The 13300-nt window shown below is 38.0% G+C and overlaps 1 pseudogene; it reads left to right on the forward strand.

Annotated features, from left to right (window-relative positions):
- LOC109694653 (carboxylesterase 1D-like) overlaps nucleotides 1-13300 on the forward strand; it is a 138221-nt pseudogene that overhangs the window by 19212 nt on the left and 105709 nt on the right.

A 13300-nucleotide genomic window follows, 5' to 3' on the forward strand; every position in this document is an offset into this window, starting at 1 on the left:
CTCCCCTTAGGGTGTGATCCATGTTCAATAATATTATTGCCTTTGTTTTAGGTCTAAAGTCAGCATATAAAGGAGAACAGGATTTTTTGGCCTTCTGAGCCTGGCTAATTTTGCTTAAGATGATGTTCTCCAGTTCTACCCATTTACTTGCAAATGATAAGATTTCATTCTTCTTCATGAGTGAGTAAAATTCCATTGTGTATAAATATCACATCTTCTTAATCCATTTGTCAGTGGTGGGGCATCTTGGTTGTTTCCATAAAGTGGCTAATGTGAATAATGCTACAATAAACATGGGTGTGCAGATGTCTCTAGAGTAACCTGAGTTGCATTCTTTTGGGTATACCCCTAGGAGTGGGATTGCTGGATCATATGGCAGATCTATGTTTAATTTTTTTAAGAAGCCTCCATATTGTTTTCCAGAGTGATTGTACTCGCTTGCATTCCCAACAGCAGTGCAATGATGGTTCCTTTTTCCCCACATACTCGCCAATATTTGTTGTTGTTGTTGTTTTTGATGATAGCTATTCTAACAGGGATGAAGTGGAATCTTAGTGTGGTTTTGATTTGCATTTCCTTCATGGCCAGAGATGGTGAGCATTTTTTCATGTGTTTTTTGGCAATTTGGATTTCTTCTTTTGAGCAAGTTCTGTTTAGTTCAGTTGCCCATTTCTTTATTGGTTCATTGATTTTGGAGGAATTTAGTATCTTAAGTTCCCTGTATAATCTGGTTATCAGTCCTTTGTCTGATGTATAGCTGGCAAATATTTTCTCCCACTCTGTAGGTGGTCTCTTCAGTTTAGAGACCATTTCTTTGGTTGTGCAGAAACTTTTTAATTTCATGTAGTTCCAATTTTCCAACCTTTCTTGTAGTTGCTGAGCTGCTGGGGTTTTATTGAGGAAGTCCTTGTCTATACCTATTAGTTTCAGAGTATTCCCTGCTCTTTTCTGTACTAGCTTCAGAGTTTCGGATCTGATATTAAGGTCCTTGATCATTTTGAGTTGATACTAGTACAGAGTGATAAACATGAATCTAGTTTCTCCTTTTCTACAGTCAGATTACCACTTTCCCCAGCAACATTTGTTGATGAGGCTATCTATTTTCCATCATATGTTTTGGCAACTTTGTCAAAAATATGGTGGGCCTAGCTGTGTGGATTCATATCCGGGTCCTCTATTCTGTTCCACTGGTCTTCATGTCTGTTTTTCTGCCAGTACCATGCTGTTTTTATTGCTATTGCTCTGTAATATAGTGTGAAGTCGGGTATTGTGATACTTCCAGCATTGCTCTTTTTACTGAGTATTGCCTTGGCTACTCGTGGTGTCTTGTATTTCTCTTGTATTTCCAAATGAACTTTAGGGTAGATTTTTCAATCTCTGTGATTAATGTCATTGGAATTTTGATGGGAATTGCATTTAACATGTAGATTGCTTTTGGTAGTATAGCCATTTTTACTATGTTGATTCTACCAATCCATGAGCACAGAAGATCTTTCCACCTTTTGTAGTGTTCCTCTATCTCTTCTTCAAAGGTTTGTAGTTCTTCTTGTAGAGGTCATTCACACCCTTTGTTAAGTTTACTCCTAGGTATTTGATTTTTTTGAGGCTATTGTAAATGGAATTGTTTCCATATATTCTTTCTCAATTTGTTCATTGTTGGTGTATAGAAAAGCTAATGATTTTTGTAAGTTGATTTTGTAATCTGCCACATTGCTGAAGCTGTTTACGTTATCCAGGAGTTTTTGGGTTGTTTTGTGTCTTTGAGGTAATATGATCATATTGTCTGCAAATAGGGATATTTTGACTGTTTCTTTACCTATTTATATTCCTTTTAATTCTTCTTCTTGCCTTATTGCTCTGAGTAGGAATTCCAGGACTATGTTGAATAGGAGTGGAGAGAGTGGATACCCTTGCTTCGCTACTGATTTTAGGGGAAATGGTTTCAGTTTTTCTCCATTAAGCATTATGTTGGCTATAGGTTTGTCATAGACAGCCTTTATAATGTTGAGGTACATTCCTTCTATTCCTAGTTTTCTTAGACCTTTTATCATGAAGTTGTGTTGGATCTTATCAAGGCTTTTTCTGCATCTATTAGGATGATCAAGTGGTTTTTGTTTTTGCTTCTATTAATGTGCTTTATTACATTTATAGATTTGCATATGTTGAACCACCGTGCATCCCTGGGATGAAGCTGACTTGGTTGTAGTAAATTTTCTTTCTGATATGTTGTTGGAATCAGTTTGTCATTATTTTATTGAGGATTTTTGCATCAATGTTCATTAAGGAGATTGGCCTATAGTTCTCCTTCTTGGAGGTGTCTTTGTCTGGTTTTGGGATGAATGTAATACTGGCTTCATAGTATAAGTTTAAGCAGTATCCCTTCCCTTTCTATTTTGTGGAAAAGTTTAAGGAGATTTGGTATTAGTTCTTCTTTAAAGGTCTGATAGAATTCAGCAGAAAATCCATCAGGTCCTGGACTTTTCTCTTTTGGGAGACTATTTCTGCTTCAATTTCATTTCATGGTATAGATCTATTTAGTTGGTTAATAACCTCTTGGTTCAATTTTGGATGGTCATAAGTATCTAGAAATTTGTTCATTTCTTCAATAATTTTCAAATTTTCGGAATATAGATTCTCAAAGTAGTCTCTGATGATTCCCTCAATTTCCAAGGTGTTTGTTGTTACCTCCACTTTTGCATTTCTGATTTTACTGATTTGAGTTTTTTTCTCTCCTCTTTTTAGTCAGATTTGCCAGGGGTCTGTCAATCTTGTTTATTTTTTCAAAGAACCTGTTTTTTGTTTCATTGATTCTTTGTATTTTTTTTTTTGGTCTCTATTTCATTAATTTTGGCCCTTATTTTTACAATTTCTCTCCTTCTGCTTGTTTTGGGTTTTGGTTGTTCTTATTTTTCTAGGAGTTTGAGATGTAACAGTAGGTAATTTACTGGAGATCTTTCCATATTTTTAATATATGTGCTCATGGCTATAAACTTTCCTCTTAGGGCTGCCTTTGCTGTGTCCATATGTTCTGGTAGGTAGTGCTTTCATTTTCATTAACTTTTAGGGACATTTTAATTTCCTCTTTTATTTCATTGATGACCCACTGATTGTTGAGCAATGTGTTGTTCAGCTTCCAATTGTTTGTATATTTTCTGCTGTTGTTTTTGTTGTTGAGTTCTAGTTTTAATGCATTGTGATCAGATAGAATGCAGGGGGTTATTTCTATTTTCTTATATTTGCTGAGGCTTACTTCAGATATGATCTATTTTGAAGAAAGTTCTGTGGGCTGCTGTGAAGAATCTGTATTGTGTGGATGTTGGATGAAATAATCTATAGACCTCAGCTAGGTCCATTTGATCTATAGTGTGATTTAGTTCTAGAATTTCTTTATGGATTTTTTGTTCAGATGACTTATGTATTGGTGATAAGAGGTATTAAGTTCTCCTATTGCCACTGTATTGGAGTCTGTATGTGTTTTTAAGTCCTTTAAAGTATGTTTTACGTAATTGGGTACACTGAGATTGCATGCATATAGGTTGAAAATTGTTATTTCTTTTTGGTGTATTTCTCCTTTTATTAGTATGGAGTGCCCTTCTTTATCTTGTTTGGTCAATGTAAGTTTGAAGCTACTTTGTCTGAGATAATTATTGCTACTCCTGCCTGTTTTGATGGGCCATTGGCTTGGGAAATTTTCTTCTAGCCATTCATTCTAAGCCAGTGTTTGTTTCTGTCAATGTGGTGGGTCTCCTATAAACAACAGATTGTTGGATCTTCCTTTTTAATCCAGTTTGCCAGTGTCTTTTGATGGGGGAATTGAGTCACTGAATTAACGTTCAGTGTTAATATTGATAGGTATGTGGTGATTCCTGTCATTTAGATGTTTTTGTTGTTTAAGGGTTTGATTGTGTACAGCTGAATCAATGTTCCTCTCTGATACCTTGTCTTTTCTTCTCCTGTGGTTTGAGATTACCTGTCCTCTTGTGGTTTTGTTTGCTTTCATTTTCTGAGTTCAGAATTCCTTGAAGAATCTTCTGTGGTGGTGGCTTTGTGGTCATATATTGTTTTAGTTTCTGCTTATCATGAAAGACTTTTATTGCTTCATCTATTTTGAATGATAGTTTTGTTGGGTAGAGTATCGTAGGGTTGAAGTAATTTTCATTCAGTGCCTGGAATACCTCACTCCATGCCCTTCTTGCTTTTAAGGTTTCTGTTGAGAAATCTGCTGTGATTCTGATGGGCTTACCTTTATATGTTAATTGTTTTTTTCTCTCTTACAGCCTTCAAAATTTTTTCTCTGTTCTCTGTGCTTGTTGTTTTAATGATAATATGCCGTAAGAAAGTTTTTCTTTGGTCAAATCTTTTTGGTGTCCTGGAGGCTTCCTGTACCTGAATGGGCATAATGATCTCTAGATTTGGGAAATTTTCTGTTATTTTATTGCATATATTATGAATCCCTTTTGCTTGGACCTCTTCTCCTTCTTCAGTGCCCATGATTCTCAGGTTTGGTCTTTTGATGGAGTCAGTGATTTCTTGCTCCTAGGTCTTGAGTTATTTGACTAACAGTGCTTCAGTTTTTCCTTTAATTTCTATTTTATTTTTGAGTTCTGAGATTCTCTCTTCTGCTTGTTCTAGTCTGCTGGACTGGCCTTCCACTGTGCTTTGTGTTTCTGTTTCATTCTCTTTTCTGAGGTTTTCCATGTCATGGGTCACTTCCTCTTTAATACTGTCTATTGTCATCTTAAAATCATTTATCTCTCTATTTATGGTGCTTTCTGTTTCACTTTGGTGTTTATTTAGGGTTCCTATGATTTCATTTATTTGTTTCTGTGTCTTCTCATACTCTTCATTTTTGGTGTCTTGAAATTTCTTGAGTACATCTTGTATGTTTTGATTAACCATGTCTAGATCATCTTCATGAAATTCTCATGAGAGAGGGATGAAAAGATGACAATAGTAAAGTTGATAGTATAGAAAGAGGAAGAAAAAATGATAATAGGAATAAAAATAAAAGTAGAAAGCCCACAATAACAAAAAATAAAAGAAATCAATGGGTAAAAATGAACAAACAAATAAAACTAAACAACAACAACAAAAAAACAGAAAAAGGAAAAACACCAGGTTCAGGTATAATAAAATTTCAGTCTTAGTTTAAAGACTGGAGTTACTCTACTGGCATCCAGTCCTGGTACTGGCATATAAGCAGAAGCTCTGACATGCTCTCACCAGGTGGTTGGCTTGTGAGAAGTGTTTTGTTCTTCTGTCTACCATTTGAATTGAAATTGTGAGGTGAGATAGCTTTGCCAGATCACGCAGGGTGGTCCAGGATATTGATTTCCTCAGCTGATAGCTGTGTTACTTTTCAGCTGCAGCTGCTTGGTCAGCTCCTCCCCCAGCAAGGTGTGGCAGTTTAAGTTTGAAATCTGCCATCAGGTTCAGGAGATCATCTCTGTAGTCCACTACAGATATCCTGCTTTGGAGGTGTTTTTTTGCTGTGCTTGTTTACTGTGCTTACTTATTTGCCCTGCCCCGTTTCTCTGGGGTAGGGTCAGTGTTCCATTAGCCCCCTGCCCCCTGTTAGTGTGTTATGATGGTTCACTGTTTGTTTTTCAATTTTGCATGGCAGTTTGACTTTGGGTGCTGTTCACTGGTTCAGGAAATGAGCTCTCTGCATTACCTCCCTTGATTCAGGGAGTGGTTTATTGCCCACCCACTCTCAGCCTTCCTGCCTTTCCAATGTTTTTTTACTGATAGTTCACACTGAGATTAGCTCCTCGCCCCACTCCCTTCTCTGCTGTACTTTCAGCATTCCTGCCCCCTCTGCTGTTGTGCTAGAAAACAGTTCACTATTTGTTATTCAGGTCTTTTTTTGGGGGGGGTGTCAGTCTGCCCAGGGGCTGTGCTGGTTTATCCTGGGGATGGCTGGGAAATTTCACATAACATGTTATGCTCACCTGTTTGGTCTGTAGAATGTCTCACAGGCAGGTTTGGAGCCAGCAGTGGTGGCTGCAATGGTGGTGCAGCCCTCAAGATTTCTCAGTGTAACGTGTTGTGGGAAAGCTTTCCACAGGCTAGGGGTTCAGGGTGTTGAAGGTTTGATTGTGGCTGGTGCTTTATTTGTGCCAAGTGTGGCTTCAGTGTCTCAGCAAGGTTTTGGAGTTGGAGCTCAGGCTCTCTGCTTCCGTACCATAATTGCCATCTTGGATCTCTCAAATCTTTTATTTTAATGTCATTTTCTTTCATCTTTCACCTTTTTCCCCAAAAACATACCCAATACATTTGCCAAAAATCTTAATTTTTATTAAATGTTTAAGACTTTAAATAAAATTATTTTTTCCAATTTTATAAAGAAATTTTAATCTTATAATTTAATTAGGACCGGAAGAAAACAATGTCATTTCTTTAGATGACTGTTTATAAAAACACATATTAGTTGACTCAAATATTTTAAGGGTAGGATCTGAATTATAATTTCAGTAGAATGAAATCCATTAAGATCACTTGTACATATATTTAAGCAGTTTTATATAGCTCCCTTTAAAACTAATCTTTATTTTAATCCTAAATACTTAAAAGTTACTTCCTGAATATCTGTATTTGTCAACCTTGGATATCACATTAGCTTTATAACAGCAGTTTAAGAACTATTTAAGGTGTTTACACACACACACACACACAAATAAATAAGTTTTATAAATTAGGCACATAAGATGAGCTGGAATTCCAGAAAGCAAATTAAGTTGTGTCCAATGCTGTTTTAGAACTCATTTTGTTAGAAGCTAATCTTGGTGGCTGGAGCAAAAGTAAATCTCCAACAAAACTGTTGTTTCAACCTTTACAATCTTAGCTTCTATTAAAGTCAATCACAAATGCAAGACTAATAGACATACACACCAATATACATAAAAACAACTAAGTGCACTCATAGAAAAACCTTTTAAACCATAGAATTTTCCTTAATGTGCCAATGAGACAGACGCAGAGCAGCAATGAGATAAGCTCAGGGCCTTTAATTTTTATGCAAATCACAGAATGTCTCTAAAATCTCCTGTTTTAATATGCACCATCCCTTCCCTGCTAAAGACCAAAATAGAATCCAATTTTCCCTGTTAGACAAACTGCAGAAATTCAAAATCAGTTTAAAAGTATACAAGTGGCTCAAAATACCAAAGTTACAATCATATTCTTTAAAGGCCCAATTTTGAGGCATCATTAACTGTACCCAGGTATTCAACCATGATAAACCAGTGTCAGTGTTTTTGATGTGTGTGAAGCATAGGCCGAGATAGCAGGGGATGTGGGGGCCTTGCCTGGGAGAGAGCCTATATGTTAAATGATAAATACCTGTGCCTGGGCCCACGTGGCGGGTCATGTGGTGGTGCAGGTTAGCATTATTGTGCTTACTGGAGTTGTGTCTCATGGGCTTCTTGGCAGACAGTGGAACACTCATCTCTCCTTCACAAGGGAACACCTAAACCTGAGTGTACCCTTGGCAATTGTAATCCTGTAAATTTTACTGTACTTATGCCCTCAGATTGGGAGCAGGGACTTATGGTCAGCATAAAGATAAATGGAAAGGGGTACAATCTCAGGACCCTACTGCACCTCAAGTTAGTGACTATCAACCATGAGAATTCCTCTCACCAAGTCTTTCATTCCTTTTATGAGGAAATGAAAATTAAGTTTCCTATATTTGACAAGACCAAAAACTTGTTCCTCTCACTAGCTGAGTCTATAATCCAGACACTGAATGTTAGTACATGCTATGTTTGTGGAGGAACCAACATGGGAAAATACTGACCACAGGAAGTAAGGAAGCTAGATCCATGGGTACCCCTTAATGAGACCACCTTTCCCAACCACAGAAAGTGTCTTGCTCCTAAAAACTTCTATCATCAGGAATTACTGTATCTCCTGTCCAAAAGGCCAGTTCTCTACCCTGGTAGGGGATTTAACTTGTTTAGGACAGAAGTTTTACAATGACACTGCTCAAGAGACACAATGGTGGGAAGCTCCAAACCAAACAGAACCTAAGGCTCACCCACTGGCCAACTTTTCTAATCTCTGGGAAGCTTGGAAGAATCTTACCACAAACATAGATTGGTGGGCACCCAGGGGACTGTATTGGATCTGTGGGAAGCAAGCTTATATGGTGTACCTAGCAGCTGGTTTGCGTCTTGTGTGCTATGCTCAATCAGGCCATCCTTCTTCTCCCTTCATATATGGGAGTCCCATATATGAAGACAAATTAAGTAGACAAAGCAGGTGCTTTACAATTTGGCAATTGGAAAGGTAATGAATGGCTTCCCAAGTGAATCGTCCGGTACTATGGTCCTGACAGTTGGCAGAAGATGGGTCCTGGGATTATTGCACCCCTGTATATATAGCTTAACTGCATCATCAGGCTGCAGGCTGTTGTTGAAATTATAACTAACGAAACCAGAAGAGCTCTCAATTACCTGGCAAAACAAAGCGCTAAGATGTGCAACATCATCTATCAAAACTGCTTGGCCTTAGACTTTTTTCTTGCATCTGAGGGAGGAGTTTGTGGAAAATGTAATCTAAGCAACTGCTGCTTACAGATTGATGGTGAAGGGAAGGTCATAGAAGAAATCACAGACAGAATGAGAAAGCTTGCTCATGTCCCTGTCTGGACTTGGAGAGGATGGATCCCAATGACCTGTTTGGAGGATGGTTCTCTGCCTTGGGCGGATTCAAAACCCTCCAAGGGGCAATGACCTTGTCCTGGGAGCATGTTTAATATTGCCCTGCCTGGTTCCCCTGGTATTGCAGTCTATCAGGACCATTATGGAGGCCACTATAGAAAGGAAAACAGCCACACATTTAATGATGTGTGAATACAAACCACTAGATCAAGATGATGCTCTTTGACCCTAGGTGAGTCTGAGCATCAAAGAGGGGAATAATGTAGCAGGAAAGAGGACCAGAAGAGAAACAGACAAGGCTCATGTTCTGATAAGGTAGCAGGGAGGGAGGGATGGCACAGCAGAGAGATAAGTCCTAAGGAATCCAAATGTAGAGAAGGTCACATAGCACTGGGAGTGGGGTGAGGAGAAAGTCATGTAGTACTATAGAATTGCATGTAACCATATATGGGTTAGATCTTGCTTTTTGCTTCTGTAACCTGCTTGCAAGTGTATATAAGGTAAGAACCCTTTGTTCTTGGGGCTCTGCCTTTGGACATGAGTTCACTGAGTCTGTGCCAGCACAATAAAATATTACTTCCTGATGAATTGCGTCAGTGTTCCATATCTCAATTCGATTCCCATAACAGTAGAATGAATTAGCTGCTCAAACATTGACGTTAGAGAAGGGGCCCCTTATAAAAAAAAAAAACTCAAATGCCTATTGAATCCATAGCAGAATCCAAGAAGGAGGTTGGTTGTTACCTTTTAGTTAATGCAATAACCTGAAATACTAAGGTCCTAATTTTAAACACATGGGGGCTTTTGTAGGAGATAAAGAAAAACTTAGACAGCAAATTGAAATTTCCTCTCTGGTCCCTCCAGCCTGTGTATACATGAGTCCGAGAGCGTGGATCCATAATGCCAACCATGTGGTGTCTTGACCAGGAAAGCAAATGGGCCAGCCCACTATTACTGGAAAAAATGTTCCTGAAGATTACCTCAGTTCTTGGGTCCAGCAGAAGAATTCATGCAAGACGCAAAGATTCAGTGAAAGTAACAGTAAAGTTTATTAGGAAAGGAATATGTTTTCAACAGACTGAAAGCGGGTTGTCTCTAGAGTGAGAACAATGGGATGGGGAGAGGGGAGAAAAGAGAGAGAAGCATTTCCTGTTCCCCATGCAGAAAATGGGGGCAAAGACTCAAAATGATGGTCCCCTCTCCTAATTTTATACTGGAGAGCTGGGGGAACACATGGTCAAAGATAATGGGTCTGGGTGGCTGAGATGACTGACAAACAGGGAAGGGTCACCCTCCCAAATCACACCCAATCCCACCGACATCCAACCCAAGTCACACCAAGTCAACTGGTGTGCTTTAGAACTTCCCTTTCATTACTTTCTACCTATCCAAGGATCATAGTAGCTTCTTAATAATTACAGGGGTGGCCAGTGCTGCAGGGCACAAGTTTGCCATCTGGTCCAGGCAGAGAGGGTGGTCAGAACTGCCCATGAGGCCTTGGGTTCCAGCTGTGGTAGCTGCTGCCTCTTTCCTGTGGCTGCCATGTGTCTGCACCCTTCCTCCTCCTTCTCCCTTCTCTCTGCTCGGTTTCTAATTCCTGGACCCAGGCCTGTGCCCTGAGTATATGGTCCTTCCTATCAGCACCAGCCTGGGAGCATCAGCTTGGAGGCTAGGAGGCTTGAGGCACCTGCACGGGCCCCATCAGCCACAGCAGCAGGATGGACCGAGGTGTGCCCAAGAACCAGCCCTCCCCCTCAGCACAGCTTCAAGAGCCCTGCCTCTCCAGCCTATAAAGCCTAGCCAGCTAGTGGAGTCTGCCTCTGCTGCTGTAAGCTAAAGGCACCAGGAAGCTACAGGCACTGGCTCTGGCAGCCAATGCTAAGATGTCATTATTTTTTACACTAGAATACGAGTTTTAAATATATACTTGAGATAGGAAGAACTTAATGGGACTAATTAATGCTGTCCATCATAATTATTATCTTAAATGCGATATACAATGAAAATTGTTTTGTCAAATTGCTAAGTATGTTAAAAGCATTCTAACAATAATTGTTCTAAGTGTTTGTCATCTACAGTTTGGATCCTTCTCTAAGACATTTACAATCAAACTCCCAGAAAACATTTATAATAAGTATATATTTCTCAAACAGTTGTCTACTTAAATATTTGGTATAACTGGTTTTGTTTTGTATTTTCCTTAGAAAACTTTAACTGTTCTCTGTTGATATTTTGCAAGATGCAACATAAGCAGCATGTTTTTTAAAAATTCCCCATTACCTACAGAGAAAAAACTAGACTTACTTATTGCCAAGAGGCTAAAAAGAATGGGTCTTTAAGTATGGATATTTTGAATAGGCAATTTAATTAGAGGTTTTATTCTTAGCAATTAAATCTATTCCATCATGATACTTTGATTATTAATTATTTTTATCATTATTTTTGTTTTTCTTATTTGTTTTTTGCAAGGGGAAACATTAACTCTAATGCTGGAGATTAATGAAACTTTATTCTCTATAGCTCAGTATAGTATGTCAGATTCTAAACTTGTTTAAGGTCCTTTCCAAACTGTGGATCGGTAAATGGCTGAGTTCTGTAAGATTTGGGTTCCTGGCTTTCTAGATAACAAAGTCCCTTTATGAGGCATCCCAGGGTCTGATTATAAATACTTGGAATAAACTGGACAACAAAAAGCCCCACAAAGTTTAAAGTTTTACTGGTTTTTGCTCTAGCCCTAGAAATCCTACATTTAGATAAGCCTTTAAAAAAGACAGGACATTATATTCAAAGAGGGAAAAGTTTTGCAGACTGTGACTAATTCTCCAAAACTATCAAATGATGCCACATCCACGAAAACTAACAAAACCTTTTAAATCTGACCTCAGTTTGCTTCAGTTGTTTGGTCTTTTCATTAGACTGACTAGCTCATATGGACACCATTCTCTTAGGGGGAGATGTCTTTTATTCCTATAACAGATTGCTATTTTCAGCCTGTAAATTGCCTGTAACATGTTTTTGTGTTCCATTTGAAAGCCACTTTGGAGAGACCAGGTGGTCACAGAAAATGCAGCCATCATGATGAAGCCATCGTGTGTACAGTACCATCTTGTCACTCCCTAGGGACAGGAAATTCATGGGTGATGCCATCTTGTTAACCTGTAGGAAAATTATAACTCACTTGTGGTTAAAATTCTCTAAGTTAATGTAGTTTTTACACATGTTGTTTTTAATACATTAATCTGTTAAAGATTGGAAAAAATAGGGTATCTGTGTTAAAGATCTGTTAAAAACTACTTAGGAATCTAGCTGACTAATCTACTAAAGATAATAACAAAAATGTATTTGTTTAAGAGTGCACTCTGAATTAATGTGATTGTTTTGTGCATCATTATGTCTTTTCTGTGTATGTATTTCTCTGTCTCCTACATATGTACTTATGGCCACTGAATTTTTGAGCTCAGATGCGTGCTTATATTTTATATTCTTTGGCATTCCTAGGTAAAAATAATATCTCTGTGTGCGTGTTTGTGTGTTTAGATGTCTTTAGGATGGTTTTTAAGCTACTTCAACAAAGTTAATGTACACACTGTCACAAAAGTTATTTAAAGTTCTAATCCCAACTAGGCCTAAATATCCTCTGCTTTAGGACTAAAAGAAAATGTATGGACAATAATCTGTTTCATTGTATCATGAGTATAATTTACATTTAACTCTCTTATAATGAGGTTTATTAAACCATGTGTTCTAATAGATTGCTATTATGAAAAAAAGAGAGACAGTTCAATTTAATTTTCTTCCTAAGTCTTTTAAGGTAGAAGGTTGCCAAGAGTTTTATTAAAAACTGTTATCTAAACGTGGGTCTTTACAAAAGTTGTTTCAAGATACAAATTAAGGTCTTAAAAATTTTAAGTTTGCTTAGAGAGTTTTCTAAAGTCAAAATTTAAGGTACTAATGTGTATTTAAAAATGGGTTTCTATTTTATCAAAATAACTGCCAGGACCTTTTGGTGCTATAGGCCGATAGCAAATATTACCAAAACTAAACAAAAGTTCACCCTCCAGATGGGATAATAAAACCTTAAGTTTTTAGGAGTCTACTAAAAGGTGATCAATCCCACAACACTAAATTATGTGCATCCTTAACTCTCAATGACCATGCCTGTTATTTTTGGGCTCTAAGGGCTATGTGTAGGTAATGACAACCCTGCTGTGTGCCCCAAGCTATTTTGTCAGTTAACATCAGCAGTCTAGGATGTGATTTCTTATGCTTACTCCCTTATCTCTGTTTCTGTATCTAATTATTCGAGACATTAATCTTGTTGGTTTATACTTGTTCTTGCATTCTTCTCAAGTTTGCAAGCTGACTACCACCCCATGGCCTGCTGTGAAAACTGACTATGAGTGATGGGTTTATATCAGCCAAGCTTACCTTGGTGCAAATTGGATTCGGTGGTTAATTCTGTACTGTTTACAGAAGTTCATATTAAGGTGTTTCCCTTTTAACACTCATCAGGTTGTTTTCCTTTATAGGGAAACTTTTCATTTTACATGTTGATTTTGGTATCAGCCTCGTTGTCCAGTATATAATAGTACTGATGTTTTAATAGTTGGGTTGGCATTCAAGATCAGCATCCCATT

The sequence above is a fragment of the Castor canadensis genome, chromosome 15, assembly GCF_047511655.1.
Source record: "Castor canadensis chromosome 15, mCasCan1.hap1v2, whole genome shotgun sequence".
Taxonomy (NCBI): Eukaryota; Metazoa; Chordata; class Mammalia; order Rodentia; family Castoridae; genus Castor; species Castor canadensis.